At 42.8% G+C, this 16,052-nt stretch overlaps 17 non-coding genes across 17 annotated transcripts; 7 read left to right on the top strand and 10 right to left on the bottom strand.

The window, feature by feature from the left end:
- Positions 1-827: 827 nt before the first annotated feature.
- Positions 828-901, bottom strand: Trnai-aau (transfer RNA isoleucine (anticodon AAU)). Its single transcript has one exon. It is a non-coding gene; the product is annotated as a tRNA-Ile (tRNA).
- Positions 902-1,464: 563 nt separating this feature from the next.
- Positions 1,465-1,558, top strand: Trnay-gua (transfer RNA tyrosine (anticodon GUA)). Its single transcript has 2 exons — positions 1,465-1,501; positions 1,523-1,558. It is a non-coding gene; the product is annotated as a tRNA-Tyr (tRNA).
- Positions 1,559-1,987: 429 nt separating this feature from the next.
- Trnai-aau (transfer RNA isoleucine (anticodon AAU)) lies at positions 1,988-2,061 on the bottom strand. The gene has a single exon. It is a non-coding gene; the product is annotated as a tRNA-Ile (tRNA).
- An 860-nt stretch (positions 2,062-2,921) lies between these two features.
- Trnay-gua (transfer RNA tyrosine (anticodon GUA)) lies at positions 2,922-3,015 on the top strand. The gene is made up of 2 exons: positions 2,922-2,958; positions 2,980-3,015. It is a non-coding gene; the product is annotated as a tRNA-Tyr (tRNA).
- An 801-nt stretch (positions 3,016-3,816) lies between these two features.
- On the bottom strand, positions 3,817-3,890 carry Trnai-aau (transfer RNA isoleucine (anticodon AAU)). The gene has a single exon. It is a non-coding gene; the product is annotated as a tRNA-Ile (tRNA).
- A 674-nt stretch (positions 3,891-4,564) lies between these two features.
- Positions 4,565-4,638, bottom strand: Trnai-gau (transfer RNA isoleucine (anticodon GAU)). Its single transcript has one exon. It is a non-coding gene; the product is annotated as a tRNA-Ile (tRNA).
- Positions 4,639-5,237: 599 nt separating this feature from the next.
- On the top strand, positions 5,238-5,331 carry Trnay-gua (transfer RNA tyrosine (anticodon GUA)). Its single transcript has 2 exons — positions 5,238-5,274; positions 5,296-5,331. It is a non-coding gene; the product is annotated as a tRNA-Tyr (tRNA).
- Positions 5,332-6,429: 1,098 nt separating this feature from the next.
- Positions 6,430-6,503, bottom strand: Trnav-aac (transfer RNA valine (anticodon AAC)). The gene has a single exon. It is a non-coding gene; the product is annotated as a tRNA-Val (tRNA).
- Positions 6,504-6,926: 423 nt separating this feature from the next.
- Positions 6,927-7,000, bottom strand: Trnai-aau (transfer RNA isoleucine (anticodon AAU)). Its single transcript has one exon. It is a non-coding gene; the product is annotated as a tRNA-Ile (tRNA).
- An 837-nt stretch (positions 7,001-7,837) lies between these two features.
- On the top strand, positions 7,838-7,931 carry Trnay-gua (transfer RNA tyrosine (anticodon GUA)). Its single transcript has 2 exons — positions 7,838-7,874; positions 7,896-7,931. It is a non-coding gene; the product is annotated as a tRNA-Tyr (tRNA).
- A 791-nt stretch (positions 7,932-8,722) lies between these two features.
- On the bottom strand, positions 8,723-8,796 carry Trnai-aau (transfer RNA isoleucine (anticodon AAU)). The gene has a single exon. It is a non-coding gene; the product is annotated as a tRNA-Ile (tRNA).
- A 674-nt stretch (positions 8,797-9,470) lies between these two features.
- Trnai-aau (transfer RNA isoleucine (anticodon AAU)) lies at positions 9,471-9,544 on the bottom strand. Its single transcript has one exon. It is a non-coding gene; the product is annotated as a tRNA-Ile (tRNA).
- A 583-nt stretch (positions 9,545-10,127) lies between these two features.
- Trnay-gua (transfer RNA tyrosine (anticodon GUA)) lies at positions 10,128-10,221 on the top strand. The gene is made up of 2 exons: positions 10,128-10,164; positions 10,186-10,221. It is a non-coding gene; the product is annotated as a tRNA-Tyr (tRNA).
- A 431-nt stretch (positions 10,222-10,652) lies between these two features.
- On the bottom strand, positions 10,653-10,726 carry Trnai-aau (transfer RNA isoleucine (anticodon AAU)). Its single transcript has one exon. It is a non-coding gene; the product is annotated as a tRNA-Ile (tRNA).
- Positions 10,727-12,750: 2,024 nt separating this feature from the next.
- Positions 12,751-12,844, top strand: Trnay-gua (transfer RNA tyrosine (anticodon GUA)). Its single transcript has 2 exons — positions 12,751-12,787; positions 12,809-12,844. It is a non-coding gene; the product is annotated as a tRNA-Tyr (tRNA).
- A 2,161-nt stretch (positions 12,845-15,005) lies between these two features.
- Positions 15,006-15,099, top strand: Trnay-gua (transfer RNA tyrosine (anticodon GUA)). The gene is made up of 2 exons: positions 15,006-15,042; positions 15,064-15,099. It is a non-coding gene; the product is annotated as a tRNA-Tyr (tRNA).
- Positions 15,100-15,529: 430 nt separating this feature from the next.
- Positions 15,530-15,603, bottom strand: Trnai-aau (transfer RNA isoleucine (anticodon AAU)). Its single transcript has one exon. It is a non-coding gene; the product is annotated as a tRNA-Ile (tRNA).
- Positions 15,604-16,052: the final 449 nt, after the last annotated feature.

Here is a 16,052-nt window from a genome sequence, read left to right as displayed (position 1 = left end):
CGTCAATTCAGAAAGATCCCCATAGGAGTCCGCCTGCGCAAACATGGAAGATTGCAAACTTAAAAAAATGTAAAGTATATTGCCAGTATGGGGCTCGAACCCACGACATTCGCGTTATTAGCACGACGCTCTAACCAACTGAGCTAACCGGCCTTCGTCTAGTAGTGATCGTTTTGCCATTGATGTTCTTATTGTGGTGAATGGCAGGAAAAGATAAACCGTTGCTTCGTCGTAATAGTGATCGATTTGAGATGAAGTCCTTCTTGTGGTGAATGGCAGGAAATGTTCATTAACCCGATCCTCAATAAACTGTATCTTCCATTTATGGGCATTGGTGGAAGGGTTGATTCCTTGTGCATTGAGCAGAACTGTTGAGGCGATAGTGATGACTGATTTTGATATTTAAAAATTTTTTTATCTTTTACTTGTTTTGGTCGTTGGTCTGTGGCCTTGCTGGAGCACCTTCTTGAGGTGGTCAAGACGAGCAAACCCGCTCTATATATCCTTGTGTGGTAGTATTTTATCGGTCTTTTTGCCAAAATGCCAAGATACGGGGACGTAAAGAGACCAACTCTCGCTGTGAAGCGTTGGTGGCGCGGCATACACATCGACAGGTATACACCCATATATACACAGCGAGCCTCCACATAGTTTCCGTTTACCAGATTCACTGACAAGGCATTGGTTCTATCTATTGGTTCGATAGAAGACGACGCTTATTCATGGTACGAATTTTGTGATCGAATGTGAAAGCAGGTGGTTGCAAAGCGAAGTTTTCAACCATAAACCCATGCCTGCGGAAAAAGAACGCAGGTACAAAAGTTAAATGGCCAGTATGGGGCTCGAACCCACGACATTCGCGTTATTAGCACGACGCTCTAACCAACTGAGCTAACCGGCCTTCATGGGAAGGATTAACATTTTGAACATTGATGTCCTTATTGTGATGAATGGCAGAAAAGATAAGTCGTTGGGTAGCATTTTCTTGTTTCTCTTTACACTGAGAGTTCAAAGTCTACGAAAGTCGGCTTCAGCTTTGGAGAGAAGCAGAGTTGCCTGTAAGCATAAAGAGACTGATATAGAATAAGAGAGAGAAAGAGAGAGGGAGAGAGAGAGAGAAAGAGAGAGAGATAGAGAGAGAGAGAGACAGAGAGAGAGAGAGAAGGAGAGAGGGGGGAGGGAAATAGAAAGACAGAGATTGAATGCCACACAAAGAGACAAGCAGATAGATAGATAGACAGATTGAAAGGTTTCCGGATTTTTTCCTAAGCACTTCTATACTCCGTCTCCGTTTCTTACATGTCCTACTAACATATTCCCTCCTCCCCTCTAAATCTTCCCTCATTCAACTTGCCTTCTCTACCTCCTCACTGTTTCCTTCTCACACATAATACCAAATAGTTGGCATATTTTTAATTTCATATTTCTTAGGACTAAACTATTTTGCAGATGATGTGTCTGTGTCTCGCGATAGCTCAGTTGGTAGAGCGGAGGACTGTAGTTTGTTATTTGAACGTATGACATCCTTCGGTCGGTGGTTCGAATCCGTCTCGCGAGTTTTGTGTTTTTATTTTTTTTATTAAAATATTTCTTTATTTTATCTTTCACTTGTTCCGGTTGTATGACTGCGGTCATGCTGGAACACTTCCGTGGGGTGGCTAAGTCTAGGAAACTCTGTCAGTATATTTTCGTGTGGTACTATTTCATCGGACATCTTGCCGAAAATCGAAGTTACGGGTACGAAAACACAGTAACTCCAGTTGCCAAGTGTTGCTGGGACGGCATACACAACGACATACAACGGGATTGCACACAGTTTTCGTCTACCAGATTCGCTGAGAAGGCATAGATTTTCTATGAAGTATGGAAGACGGTTATTCATGGTACGAACTGTGGGATTGAATGTGAAAGCAGATGGTTGCAAAGCGAATTTCTTAATCATGCAACCATACCTGCGCAAAAGAATACAAATATCAAAAAAGCTATGTGGCCAGTATGGGGCTCGAACCCACGACTTTCGCGTTATTAGCACGACGCTCTAACCAACTGAGCTAACCGGCCTTCGATAACCCGCCAACCGTTTTGACATTGACGACCTTATTGTGGTGAATGGCTGAAAAGGTAGGTGGTTGAGTGGCATTTTGTTATTTCTCTTTACGCTGTGAGTTCAAATTGTACGAAAGTCGGTTTCAACTTTAATCATTGTGGAGTTGTTTAAAGTAAGTCAGTGGAGGGAATCAAGGGACTAATACGGTTTCGCACCTCTACTTGGTAAATGCAGTTTACATAGAAATGCTTTGTGGTTATATGCATGGAGAAGTTGTGAGATAGACACCTACGTATATATATAAAGAGAGACAAAGTGCTAGATAGACATCCATATAGACAACTGTACAAAGACAGGTCAACAAACGGATACCTGTGTATAGACAGATAGAGAGATACCTACGTACGTAGAGTGTCGGATAGACACCTGTACATTCAGGGACCAATAGACAGAGAGATATCTGTATGCAGAAAGAGAGAGAGAGTGGGGGGGGGGGAGAGATAAACAAAATAAACAGACAGAGATAGACTGATAGAGAGACAGACAAATAGATAGATAGATAGAGAGACACAAAGGTCTCTGGGTTTTTGCTAAACACTGCTATATTCCATCCCCGTTTCCTTACATATCTTACATACTAACATATTCCCTCACCCCTCCTCTCTGAATCTTCCCTTATACCACTTGCCTCCTCCTCATGCTCCTCCTGTTTCTCCTGTTGCTCCTCCTGCTCCTCCTCTTGCTCCTCCTCCACGTCCTGCTTCTTTTCCACCTCCTGCTTCTTCTCCTCCTCTCACATAATACCAAACAGTTGGCGTAGTTTTAACTTCACATTTCTTACGACTAATCTATTTGAGAATCAGAGTATTCGTGTCTCGCGATAGCTCAGTTGGTAGAGCGGAGGACTGTAGTTTGTTATTGAAACGTCTGACATCCTTAGGTCGATGTTTCGAATCCGTCTCGCGCGATCCGTGTTTTTTTCCCTTTTATTTTAAATTAACATATTTCCTTGTTTTATCCATTATTTGTTTCGGTCGTTGGACTGCGGCCATGCTGGAACAATTTCTTGTGTTGGTTAAGTCGAGCGAACCGACGCGATATATTTTTGTGTAGTACTATTTTATCGGTCATTTTGCCGATACGCCAAGTTACGGAGACGTAAACAGACCAACACCTGTTGTGAAGTGTTGGTGAGACGGCAGTCGCAACGACGCATATATACACAACGAGCTTTCGCATAGCTTCTGTCTTTTCTACTTTAGGCACAAGGCCCACAATTTCGGGTGAGGATCCAGTCGATGAGTACTTAAGTGGTACTTAATTTATCGACTTTGAAAGGACGAAAGGCAAAGTCGACCTCGGCGGAATTCGAACTCAGAACGTAAAGACAGACGTAATACCACTAAGCCTTTCGCCCGGCGTGCTAACGATTCTGCCAGATCGCCGCCTTAACATGGCTTCCGTCAACCAGATTCACAGACAAGGCATTGGTTCGATCGGAGTCGCTTATTCATTGTACGAACTTTGGGATTGAACGTGAAAGCTGTGTGTTGCAAAGTGAAGTTTTGAGCCATATAAGGATCTTTCTGAACTGAAGGGCACAACTTTTCATTTATGTCTTTATGTTTTATGTAGTGTTAAGAAAACAAGTGGTGCCTGTGTGGTGCCCGTGTGGTGCCCGTGTGGTGCCTGTCAATTCAGAAAGATCCCCATAGGAGTCCGCCTGCTCAAACATGGAAGATTGCAAACTTAAAAAAATGTAGAGTATATGGCCAGTATGGGGCTCGAACCCACGACATTCGCGTTATTAGCACGACGCTCTGACCAACTGAGCTAACCGGCCTTCGTCTATTTGTGATCGTTTTGACATTGATGTTCTTATTGTGGTGAATGGCAGGAAAAGATAAACCGTTGCTTCGTCGTAATAGTGATCGATTTGAGATGAAGTCCTTCTTGTGGTGAATGGCAGGAAATGTTCATTAACCCGATCCTCAATAAACTGTATCTTCCATTTATGGGCATTGGTGGAAGGGTTGATGCCTTGTGCATTGAGCAGAACTGTTGAGGCGATAGTGATGACTGATTTTGATATTTAAAATTTTTTTTATCTTTTACTTGTTTTGGTCGTTGGTCTGTGGCCTTGCTGGAGCACCTTCTTGAGGTGGTCAAGACGAGCAAACCCGCTCTATATATCCTTGTGTGGTAGTATTTTATCGGTCTTTTTGCCAAAATGCCAAGATACGGGGACGTAAAGAGACCAACTCTCGCTGTGAAGCGTTGGTGGCGCGGAATACACATCGACAGGTATACACCCATATATACACAGCGAGCCTCCACATAGTTTCCGTTTACCAGATTCACTGACAAGGCATTGGTTCTATCTATTGGTTCGATAGAAGACGACGCTTATTCATGGTACGAATTTTGTGATCGAATGTGAAAGCAGGTGGTTGCAAAGCGAAGTTTTCAACCATAAACCCATGCCTGCGCAAAAAGAACGCAGGTACAAAAGTTAAATGGCCAGTATGGGGCTCGAACCCACGACATTCGCGTTATCAGCACGACGCTCTAACCAACTGAGCTAACCGGCCTTCATGAGAAGGATTAACATTTTGAACATTGATGTCCTTATTATGATGAATGGCAGAAAAGATAAGTCGTTGGGTAGCATTTTCTTGTTTCTCTTTACACTGAGAGTTCAAAGTCTACGAAAGTCGGCTTCAGCTTTGGAGAGAGGCAGAGTTGCCTGTAAGCATAAAGAGACTGATATAGAATAAGAGAGAGAAAGAGAGAGGGAGAGAGAGAGAGAGAGAGAGAGAGAGAGAGAGAGAGAGAGAGAGAGAGAGAGAGAGAAAGATAGAGAGAGAGAGAGACAGAGAGAGAGAGAGAGTGAGAGAGGGGGGAGGGAAATAGAAAGACAGAGATTGAATGACACACAAAGAGACAAGCAGATAGATAGATAGACAGATTGAAAGGTTTCCGGATTTTTTCCTAAGCACTTCTATACTCCGTCTCCGTTTCTTACATGTCTTACTAACATATTCCCTCCTCCCCTCTAAATCTTCCCTCATTCAACTTGCCTTCTCTTCCTCCTCACTGTTTCCTTCTCACACATAATACCAAACAGTTGGCGTATTTTTAATTTCATATTTCTTAGGACTAAACTATTTTGCAGATGATTTGACTGTGTCTCGCGATAGCTCAGTTGGTAGAGCGGAGGACTGTAGTTTGTTATTTGAACGTCTGACATCCTTAGGTCGGTGGTTCGAATCCGTCTCGCGAGATTTGTGTTTTTATTTTTTTTTATTAAAATATTTCTTTATTTTATCTTTCACTTGTTCCGGTTGTATGACTGCGGTCATGCTGGAACACTTCCGTGGGGTGGCTAAGTCTAGGAAACTCTGTCAGTATATTTTCGTGTGGTACTATTTCATCGGACATCTTGCCGAAAATCGATGTTACGGGTACGAAAACACAGTAACTCCAGTTGCCAAGTGTTGCTGGGACGGCATACACAACGACATACAACGGGATTGCACACAGTTTTCGTCTACGAGATTCGCTGAGAAGGTATAGATTTGCTATGAGGTATGGAAGACGGTTATTCATGGTACGAACTGTGGGATTGAATGTGAAAGCAGATGGTTGCAAATCGAATTTCTTAATCATGCATCCATACCTGCGCAAAAGAATACAGATTTCAAAAAAGCTATGTGGCCAGTATGGGTCTCGAACCCACGACTTTCGCGTTATTAGCATGACGCTCTAACCAACTGAGCTAACCGGCCTTCGATAACCTGCCAACCGTTTTGACATTGACGACCTTATTGTGGTGAATGGCTGAAAAGGTAGGTCGTTGAGTGGTATTTTGTTATTTGTCTTTACGCTGTGAGTTCAAATTCTACGAAAGTCGGCTTCAACTTTGAAGAGAGACAGAGTTTGCCTTTGAGCATAAACAGGCTGAGAAATAAACACCTGCATACACATAGTTAGCTAGGTAACTATGTGTATGCAGGTGTTTATTTAGATAGATAGATAAATAAATGGAGGGAGAGGGGGAGGGAGGGAGGACATTAAATGTGAGACTGAGAGACAGATAAATAAATATAAATAGATTTCCAGGTCTTTCTTTCAACAGTATTCCGTCTCTCTTTCCTTACATGTGTTACACACCAACACATTCCCCCTCCCCTCTAAACCTTTCCCTATTCAACTTTCTTCTTCTTCTCCTCCCAAGGCATTGGTTCTATCTGGACTATAGAAGACGACGCTTATTCATGGTACGAATTTTGTGATCGAATGTGAAAGCAGGTGGTTGCAAAGTGAAGTTTTCAACCATAAAACCATGTCTGCGAAAAAAGAACGCAGGTACAAAAGATACATGGCCAGTATGGGGCTCGAACCCACGACATTCGCGTTGTTAGCACGACGCTCTAACCAACTGAGCTAACCGGCCCTCTCCTAAACGCTCTACCATTTTAACATTGATGTACTTATTGTAGTAAATGGCTGAAAAGACAGAGCGTTGAGTAGTATTTAGTTATTGCACTTTACACCGTGAGTTCGAATTCTACATGAGTCGAAATTTATCCTTTCCGAAAAGATGAAAGGCAAAGTCGACCTCGGCGGAATTTGAACTCAGGACATAAGACAAACGAAATACCGCTAAACATTTCGCCCGGCGTGCTGACCATTCTGCCAGCTCGCCGCCTTAACACAACTCTGTCTACCATATTCATTGACGAGGTATTGGTTGGATCGTTTATTCATGGTACGTACTTTGGGATTGAACATGAACGCAGTGGGCTGCAAAGCGACGTTCTTAACCATACAAGCATGCCTGCGCAAACATAAAAGATCGTAAGAATAAAAATATAAATGGCTAATATGGGGCTCGAACCCACGACATTCGCGTTATTAGCGCGACGCTCTAACCAACTGAGCCAACCGGCCTTCGTCTTCTAGTGATCGTTTTGATAGTGACGTCCTTATTGTGGTGAATGGCAGGAAAAGATAACTCGTTTCGAAGTATTTTGTTGTTTCTCTTTACGCTGTGAGTTCAAATTCTACGAAAGTCGGTTTCAACTTTAATCATTGTGGAGTTGTTTAATGTAAGTCAGTGAAGGGAATCAAGGGGCCAATACGGTTTCGCCCCTCTCCTTGATAAATGCAGTTTACATGGAAATGCTTTGCGGTTATATACACGGAGAAGTTGAGAGATAGACACCTACGTATATATATATATAGAGACAGAGTGCTAGACATCCATATAGACAACTGTACAAAGACAGGTCTACAAACGGATACCTGTGTATAGACAGATAGAGAGATACCTACGTACGTAGAGTGTCGGATAGACACCTATACATTTAGGGACCAATAGACAGAGAGATATCTGTATGCAGAAAGAGAGAGGGGGGAGATAAACAGAATAAACAGACAGAGATAGACTGATAGAGAGATAAAAAAATTTATAGATAGATAGATAGAGAGACACAAAGGTTTCTGGGTCTTCCCTCAACACTGCTATATTCCGTTCCCGTTTCCATACATATCTTACATACTAACATATTCCCCCACCCTTTCTAAATCTTCCCTTATACCACTTGCCTCTTTCTCTTGCCTCTTTCTCTTGCTCCTCCTGTTTCTCCTGTTCCTCCTCCTGCTCCCCCCCACCTCCTGCTTCTTCTCCGCCTCGTTCTCCTCCTCTCATATAATACCAAACAGTTGGCGTACATTTAACTTCACGTTTCTTATGACTAATCTATTTGAGAATCTCTGAAACCGTTTCTCGCGATAGCTCAGTTGGTAGAGCGGAGGACTGTAGTTTGTTATTGAAACGTCTGACATCCTTAGGTCGATGGTTCGAATCCGTCTCGCGAGATTCGTGTTTTTTCCCCTTTTTTTTTTTAATTAAAATATTTCCTTGTTTTATCCTTTATTTGTTTCGGTCGTTGGACTGCGGCCATGCTGGAACAACTTCTTGTGTTGGTTAAGTCGAGCGAACCGACGCGATATATTTTTGTGTAGTACTATTTTATCGGTCATTTTGCCGATACGCCACGTTACGGAGACGTAAACAGACCAACACCTGTTGTGAAGTGTTGGTGAGACGGCAGACACAACGACGCATATATACACAACGAGCTCTCGCATAGCTTCTGTCTTTTCTACTTTAGGCACAAGGCCCACAATTTCGGGTGAGGATCCAGTCGATGAGTACTTAAGTGGTACTTAATTTATCGACTTTGAAAGGATGAAAGGCAAAGTCGACCTCGGCGGAATTCGAACTCAGAACGTAAAGACAGACGTAATACCACTAAGCCTTTCGCCCGGCGTGCTAACGATTCTGCCAGATCGCCGCCTTAACATGGCTTCCGTCTACCAGATTCACTGACAAGGCATTGGTTCGATCGGAGTCGCTTATTCATTGTACGAACTTTGGGATTGAACGTGAAAGCTGTGTGTTGCAAAGTGAAGTTTTGAGCCATATAAGGATCTTTCTGAACTGAAGGGCACAACTTTTCATTTATGTCTTTATGTTTTATGTAGTGTTAAGAAAACAAGTGGTGCCTGTGTGGTGCCCGTGTGGTGCCCGTCAATTCAGAAAGATCCCCATAGGAGTCCGCCTGCGCAAACATGGAAGATTGCAAACTTAAAAAAATGTAAAGTATATGGCCAGTATGGGGCTCGAACCCACGACATTCGCGTTATTAGCACGACGCTCTAACCAACTGAGCTAACCGGCCTTCGTCTATTTGTGATCGTTTTGACATTGATGTTCTTATTGTGGTGAATGGCAGGAAAAGATAAACCGTTGCTTCGTCGTAATAGTGATCGATTTGAGATGAAGTCCTTCTTGTGGTGAATGGCAGGAAATGTTCATTAACCCGATCTTCAATAAACTGTATCTTCCATTTATGGGCATTGGTGGAAGGGTTGATGCCTTGTGCATTGAGCAGAACTGTTGAGGCGATAGTGATGACTGATTTTGATATTTAAAAGAAATTTTATCTTTTACTTGTTTTGCTCGTTGGTCTGTGGCCTTACTGGAGCACCTTCTTGAGGTGGTCAAGACGAGCAAACCCGCTCTATATATCCTTGTGTGGTAGTATTTTATCGGTCTTTTTGCCAAAATGCCAAGATACGGGGACGTAAAGAGACCAACTCTCGCTGTGAAGCGTTGGTGGCGCGGCATACACATCGACAGGTATACACCCATATATACACAGCGAGCCTCCACATAGTTTCCGTTTACCAGATTCACTGACAAGGCATTGGTTCTATCTATTGGTTCGATAGAAGACGACGCTTATTCATGGTACGAATTTTGTGATCGAATGTGAAAGCAGGTGGTTGCAAAGCGAAGTCTTCAACCATAAACCCATGCCTGCGCAAAAAGAACGCAGGTACAAAAGTTAAATGGCCAGTATGGGGCTCGAACCCACGACATTCGCGTTATTAGCACGACGCTCTAACCAACTGAGCTAACCGGCCTTCATGGGAAGGATTAACATTTTGAACATTGATGTCCTTATTGTGATGAATGGCAGAAAAGATAAGTCGTTGGGTAGCATTTTCTTGTTTCTCTTTACACTGAGAGTTCAAAGTCTACGAAAGTCGGCTTCAGCTTTGGAGAGAGGCAGAGTTGCCTGTAAGCATAAAGAGACTGATATAGAATAAGAGAGAGAAAGAGAGAGGGGGAGAGAGAGAGAGAGAGAGAGAGAGAGAGAGAGAGAGAGAGAGAGAGATAGAGAGAGATAGAGAGAGAGAGAGACAGACAGAGATAGAGAGGGAGAGAGGGGGGAGGGAAATAAAAAGACAGAGATTGAATGACACACAAAGAGACAAGCAGATAGATAGATAGACAGATTGAAAGGTTTCCGGATTTTTTCCTAAGCACTTCTATACTCCGTCTCCGTTTCTTACATGTCTTACTAACATATTCCATCCTCCCCTCTAAATCTTCCCTCATTCAACTTGCCTTCTCTTCCTTCTCACACATAATACCAAACAGTTGGCGTATTTTTAATTTCATATTTCTTAGGACTAAACTATTTTGCAGATGATCTGACTGTGTCTCGCCATAGCTCAGTTGGTAGAGCGGAGGACTGTAGTTTGTTATTTGAGCGTCTGACATCCTTAGGTCGGTGGTTCGAATCCGTCTCGCGAGATTTGTGTTTTTATTTTTTTTTATTAAAATATTTCTTTATTTTATCTTTCACTTGTTCCGGTTGTATGACTGCGGTCATGCTGGAAAACTTCCGTGGGGTGCCTAAGTCTAGCAAACTCTGTCAGTATATTTTCGTGTGGTACTATTTCATCGGACATCTTGCCGAAAATCGAAGTTACGGGTACGAAAACACAGTAACTCCAGTTGCCAAGTGTTGCTGGGACGGCATACACAACGACATACAACGGGATTGCACACAGTTTTCGTCTACGAGATTCGCTGAGAAGGTATAGATTTGCTATGAGGTATGGAAGACGGTTATTCATGGTACGAACTGTGGGATTGAATGTGAAAGCAGATGGTTGCAAAGCGAATTTCTTAATGATGCAACCATACCTGCGCAAAAGAATACAAATATCAAAAAAAGCTATGTGGCCAGTATGGGGCTCGAACCCACGACATTCGCGTTATTAGCACGACGCTCTAACCAACTGAGCTAACCGGCCTTCGATAATCTGCCAACCGTTTTGACATTGACGACCTTATTGTGGTGAATGGCTGAAAAGGTAGGTGGTTGAGTGGTATTTTGTTATTTGTCTCTACGCTGTGAGTTCAAATTGTACGAAAGTCGGCTTCAACTTTGAAGAGAGACAGAGTTTACCTTTGAGCATAAACAGACTGAGAAATAAACACCTGCATACACATAGTTAGCTAGGTAACTATGTGTATGCAGGTGTTTATTTAGATAGATAGATAAATAAATGGAGGGAGAGGGGGAGGGAGGGAGGACATTAAATGTGAGACTGACAGACAGATAAATAAATATAAATAGATTTCCAGGTCTTTCTTTCAACAGTATTCCGTCTCTCTTTCCTTACATGTGTTACACACCAACACATTCCCCCTCCCCTCTAAACCTTTCCCTATTCCACTTTCTTCTTCTTCTCCTCCCAAGGCATTGGTTCTATCTGGACTATAGAAGACGACGCTTATTCATGGTACGAATTTTGTGATCGAATGTGAAAGCAGGTGGTTGCAAAGTGAAGTTTTCAACCATAAGACCATGTCTGCGAAAAAAGAACGCAGGTACAAAAGTTATATGGCCAGTATGGGGCTCGAACCCACGACATTCGCGTTATTAGTACGACGCTCTAACCAACTGAGCTAACCGGCCCTCTCCTAAACGCTCTACCATTTTAACATTGATGTACTTATTGTAGTAAATGGCTGAAAAGACAGAGCGTTGAGTAGTATTTAGTTATTGCACTTTACACCGTGAGTTCGAATTCTACATGAGTCGAAATTTATCCTTTCCGAAAAGATGAAAGGCAAAGTCGACCTCGGCGGAATTTGAACTCAGAACATAAGACAAACGAAATACCGCTAAACATTTCGCCCGGCGTGCTGACCATTCTGCCAGCTCGCCGCCTTAACACAACTCTGTCTACCATATTCATTGACGAGGTATTGGTTGGATCGTTTATTCATGGTACGTACTTTGGGATTGAACATGAACGCAGTGGGCTGCAAAGCGACGTTCTTAACCATACAAGCATGCCTGCGCAAACATAAAAGATCGTAAGAATAAAAACATACATGGCTAGTACGGGGCTCGAACCCACGACATTCGCGTTATTAGCACGACGCTCTAACCAACTGAGCTAACCGGCCTTCGTCTTCTAGTGATCGTTTTGATAGTGACGTCCTTATTGTGGTGAATGGCAGGAAAAGATAACTCGTTTCGAAGTATTTTGTTATTTCTCTTTACGCTGTGAGTTCAAATTCTACGAAAGTCGGTTTCAACTTTAATCATTGTGGAGTTGTTTAAAGTAAGTCAGTGAAGGGAATCAAGGGGCTAATACGGTTTCGCACCTCTACTTGGTAAATGCAGTTTACATAGAAATGCTTTGTGGTTATATGCATGGAGAAGTTGTGAGATAGACACCTACGTATATATATAAAGAGAGACAAAGTGCTAGATAGACATCCATATAGACAACTGTACAAAGACAGGTCAACAAACGGATACCTGTGTATAGACAGATAGAGAGATACCTACGTACGTAGAGTGTCGGATAGACACCTGTACATTCAGGGACCAATAGACAGAGAGATATCTGTATGCAGAAAGAGAGAGAGAGAGTGGGGGGGGGGAGATAAACAGAATAAACAGACAGAGATAGACTGATAGAGAGACAGACAAATAGATAGATAGATAGAGAGACACAAAGGTCTCTGGGTTTTTCCTAAACACTGCTATATTCCGTCCCCGTTTCCTTACGTATCTTACATACTAACATATTCCCTCACCCCCTCCTCTCTGAATCTCCCCTTATACTACTTGCCTGCTCCTCATGCTCCTCCTGTTTCTCCTGTTCCTCCTCCTGCTCCTCCTCTTGCTCCTCCTCCACGTCCTGCTTCTTCTCCACCTCCTGCTTCTTCTCCTCCTCTCACATAATACCAAACAGTTGGCGTAGTTTTAACTTCACATTTCTTACGACTAACCTATTTGAAAATCAGTGTATCGTGTCTCGCGATAGCTCAGATGGTAGAGCGGAGGACTGTAGTTTGTTATTGAAACGTCTGACATCCTTAGGTCGATGGTTCGAATCCGTCTCGAGAGAATCGTGTTTTTTTCCCTTTTTTTATTAATTAAAATATTTCCTTGTTCTATCCTTTATTTGTTTCGGTCGTTGGACTGTGGCCATGCTGGAACAATTTCTTGTGTTGGTTAAGTCGAGCGAACCGACGCGATATATTTTTGTGTAGTACTATTTTATCGGTCATTTTGCCGATACGCCACGTTACGGAGACGTAAACAGACCAACACCTGTTGTGAAGTGTTGGTGAGACGGCAGACGCAACGACGCATATATACACAACGAGCTTTCGCATAGCTTCTGTCTTTTCTACTTTAGGCACAAGGCCCACAATTTCGAGTGAGGATCCAGTCGATGAGTACTTAAGTGGTACTTAATTTATCGACTTTGAAAGGATGAAAGGCAAAGTCGACCTCGGCGGAATTCGAACTCAGAACGTAAAGACAGACGTAATACCACTAAGCCTTTCGCCCGGCGTGCTAACGATTCTGCCAGATCGCCGCCTTAACATGGCTTCCGTCTACCAGATTCACTGACAAGGCATTGGTTCGATCGGAGTCGCTTATTCATTGTACGAACTTTGGGATTGAACGTGAAAGCTGTGTGTTGCAAAGTGAAGTTTTGAGCCATATAAGGATCTTTCTGAACTGAAGGGCACAACTTTTCATTTATGTCTTTATGTTTTATGTAGTGTTAAGAAAACAAGTGGTGCCTTTGTGGTGCCCGTGTGGTGCCCGTCAATTCAGAAAGATCCCCATAGGAGTCCGCCTGCGCAAACATGGAAGATTGCAAACTTAAAAAAATGTAAAGTATATGGCCAGTATGGGGCTCGAACCCACGACATTCGCGTTATTAGCAAGACGCTCTAACCAACTGAGCTAACCGGCCTTCGTCTATTAGTGATCGTTTTGACATTGATGTTCTTATTGTGGTGAATGGCAGGAAAAGATAAAACGTTGCTTCGTCGTAATAGTGATCGATTTGAGATGAAGTCCTTCTTGTGGTGAATGGCAGGAAATGTTCATTAACCCGATCCTCAATAAACTGTATCTTCCATTTATGGGCATGGGTGGAAGGGTCGATGCCTTGTGCATTGAGCAGAACTGTTGAGGCGATAGTGATGACTGATTTTGATATTTAAAAAAAAATTTATCTTTTACTTGTTTTGGTCGTTGGTCTCTGGCTTTGCTGGAGCTCCTTCTTGAGGTGGTCAAGACGAGCAAACCCGCTCTATATATCCTTGTGTGGTAGTATTTTATCGGTCTTTTTGCCAAAATGCCAAGATACGGGGACGTAAAGAGACCAACTCTCGCTGTGAAGCGTTGGTGGCGCGGCATACACATCGACAGGTATACACCCATATATACACAGCGAGCCTCCACATAGTTTCCGTTTACCAGATTCACTGACAAGGCATTGGTTCTATCTATTGGTTCGATAGAAGACGACGCTTATTCATGGTACGAATTTTGTGATCGAATGTGAAAGCAGGTGGTTGCAAAGCGAAGTTTTCAACCATAAACCCATGACTGCGCAAAAAGAATGCAGGTACAAAGGTTAAATGGCCAGTAAGGGGCTCGAACCCACGACATTCGCGTTATTAGCACGACGCTCTAACCAACTGAGCTAACCGGCCTTCATGAGATTAACATTTTGAACATTGATGTCCTTATTGCGATGAATGGCAGAAAAGATAAGTCGTTGGGTAGCATTTTCTTGTTTCTCTTTACACTGAGAGTTCAAAGTCTACGAAAGTCGGCTTCAGCTTTGGAGAGAGGCAGAGTTGCCTGTAAGCATAAAGAGACTGATATAGAATAAGAGAGAGAAAGAGAGTGGGGGAGAGAGAGAGTGAGAGAGAGAGAGATAGAGAGAGATAGAGAGAGAGAGAGGGAGAGAGGGGGGAGGAAAATACAAAGACAGAGATTGAATGACACACAAAGAGACAAGCAGATAGATAGACAGATTGAAAGGTTTCCGGATTTTTTCCTAAGCACTTCTATACTCCGTCTCCGTTTCTTACATGTCTTACTAACATATTCCCTCCTCCCCTCTAAATCTTCCCTCATTCAACATGCCTTCTCTTCCTCCTCACTGTTTCCTTCTCACACATAATACCAAACAGTTGGCGTATTTTTAATTTCATATTTCTTAGGACTAAACTATTTTGCAGATGATTTGACTGTGTCTCGCGATAGCTCAGTTGGTAGAGCGGAGGACTGTAGTTTGTTATTTGAACGTCTGACATCCTTAGGTCGGTGGTTCGAATCCGTCTCGCGAGATTTGTGTTTTTATTTTTTTTTATTAAAATATTTCTTTATTTTATCTTTCACTTGTTCTGGTTGTATGACTGCGGTCATGCTGGAACACTTCCGTGGGGTGGCTAAGTCTAGGAAACTCTGTCAGTATATTTTCGTGTGGTACTATTTCATCGGACATCTTGCCGAAAATCGAAGTTACGGGTACGAAAACACAGTAACTCCAGTTGCCAAGTGTTGCTGGGACGGCATACACAACGACATACAACGGGATTGCACACAGTTTTCGTCTACGAGATTCGCTGAGAAGGTATAGATTTGCTATGAGGTATGGAAGACGGTTATTCATGGTACGAACTGTGGGATTGAATGTGAAAGCAGATGGTTGCAAAGCGAATTTCTTAATCATGCAACCATACCTGCGCAAAAGAATACAAATATCAAAAAAGCTATGTGGCCAGTATGGGGCTCGAACCCACGACATTCGCGTTATTAGCACGACGCTCTAACCAACTGAGCTAACCGGCCTTCGATAACCTGCCAACCGTTTTGACATTGACGACCTTATTGTGGTGAATGGCTGAAAAGGTAGGTGGTTGAGTGGTATTTTGTTATTTGTCTTTACGCTGTGAGTTCAAATTGTACGAAAGTCGGCTTCAACTTTGAAGAGAGACAGAGTTTGCCTTTGAGCATAAACAGGCTGAGAAATAAACACCTGCATACACATAGTTAGCTAGGTAACTATGTGTATGCAGGTGTTTATTTAGATAGATAAATAAATGGAGGGAGAGGGGGAGGGAGGGAGGACATTAAATGTGAGACTGACAGACAGATAAATAAATATAAATAGATTTCCAGGTCTTTCTTTCAACAGTATTCCGTCTCTCTTTCCTTACATGTGTTACACACCAACACATTCCCCCTCCCCTCTAAACCTTTCCCTATTCCACTTTCTTCTTCTTCTCCTCCCAAGGCAT

This window comes from Octopus bimaculoides, chromosome 4 (genome assembly GCF_046866305.1).
Source record: "Octopus bimaculoides isolate indiv1 chromosome 4, ASM4686630v1, whole genome shotgun sequence".
In the NCBI taxonomy this organism is placed as follows: Eukaryota; Metazoa; Mollusca; class Cephalopoda; order Octopoda; family Octopodidae; genus Octopus; species Octopus bimaculoides.
The sequence above is the reverse complement of the archived record's forward strand: the minus strand, read 5'-3'. Positions and strand labels throughout refer to the sequence as shown.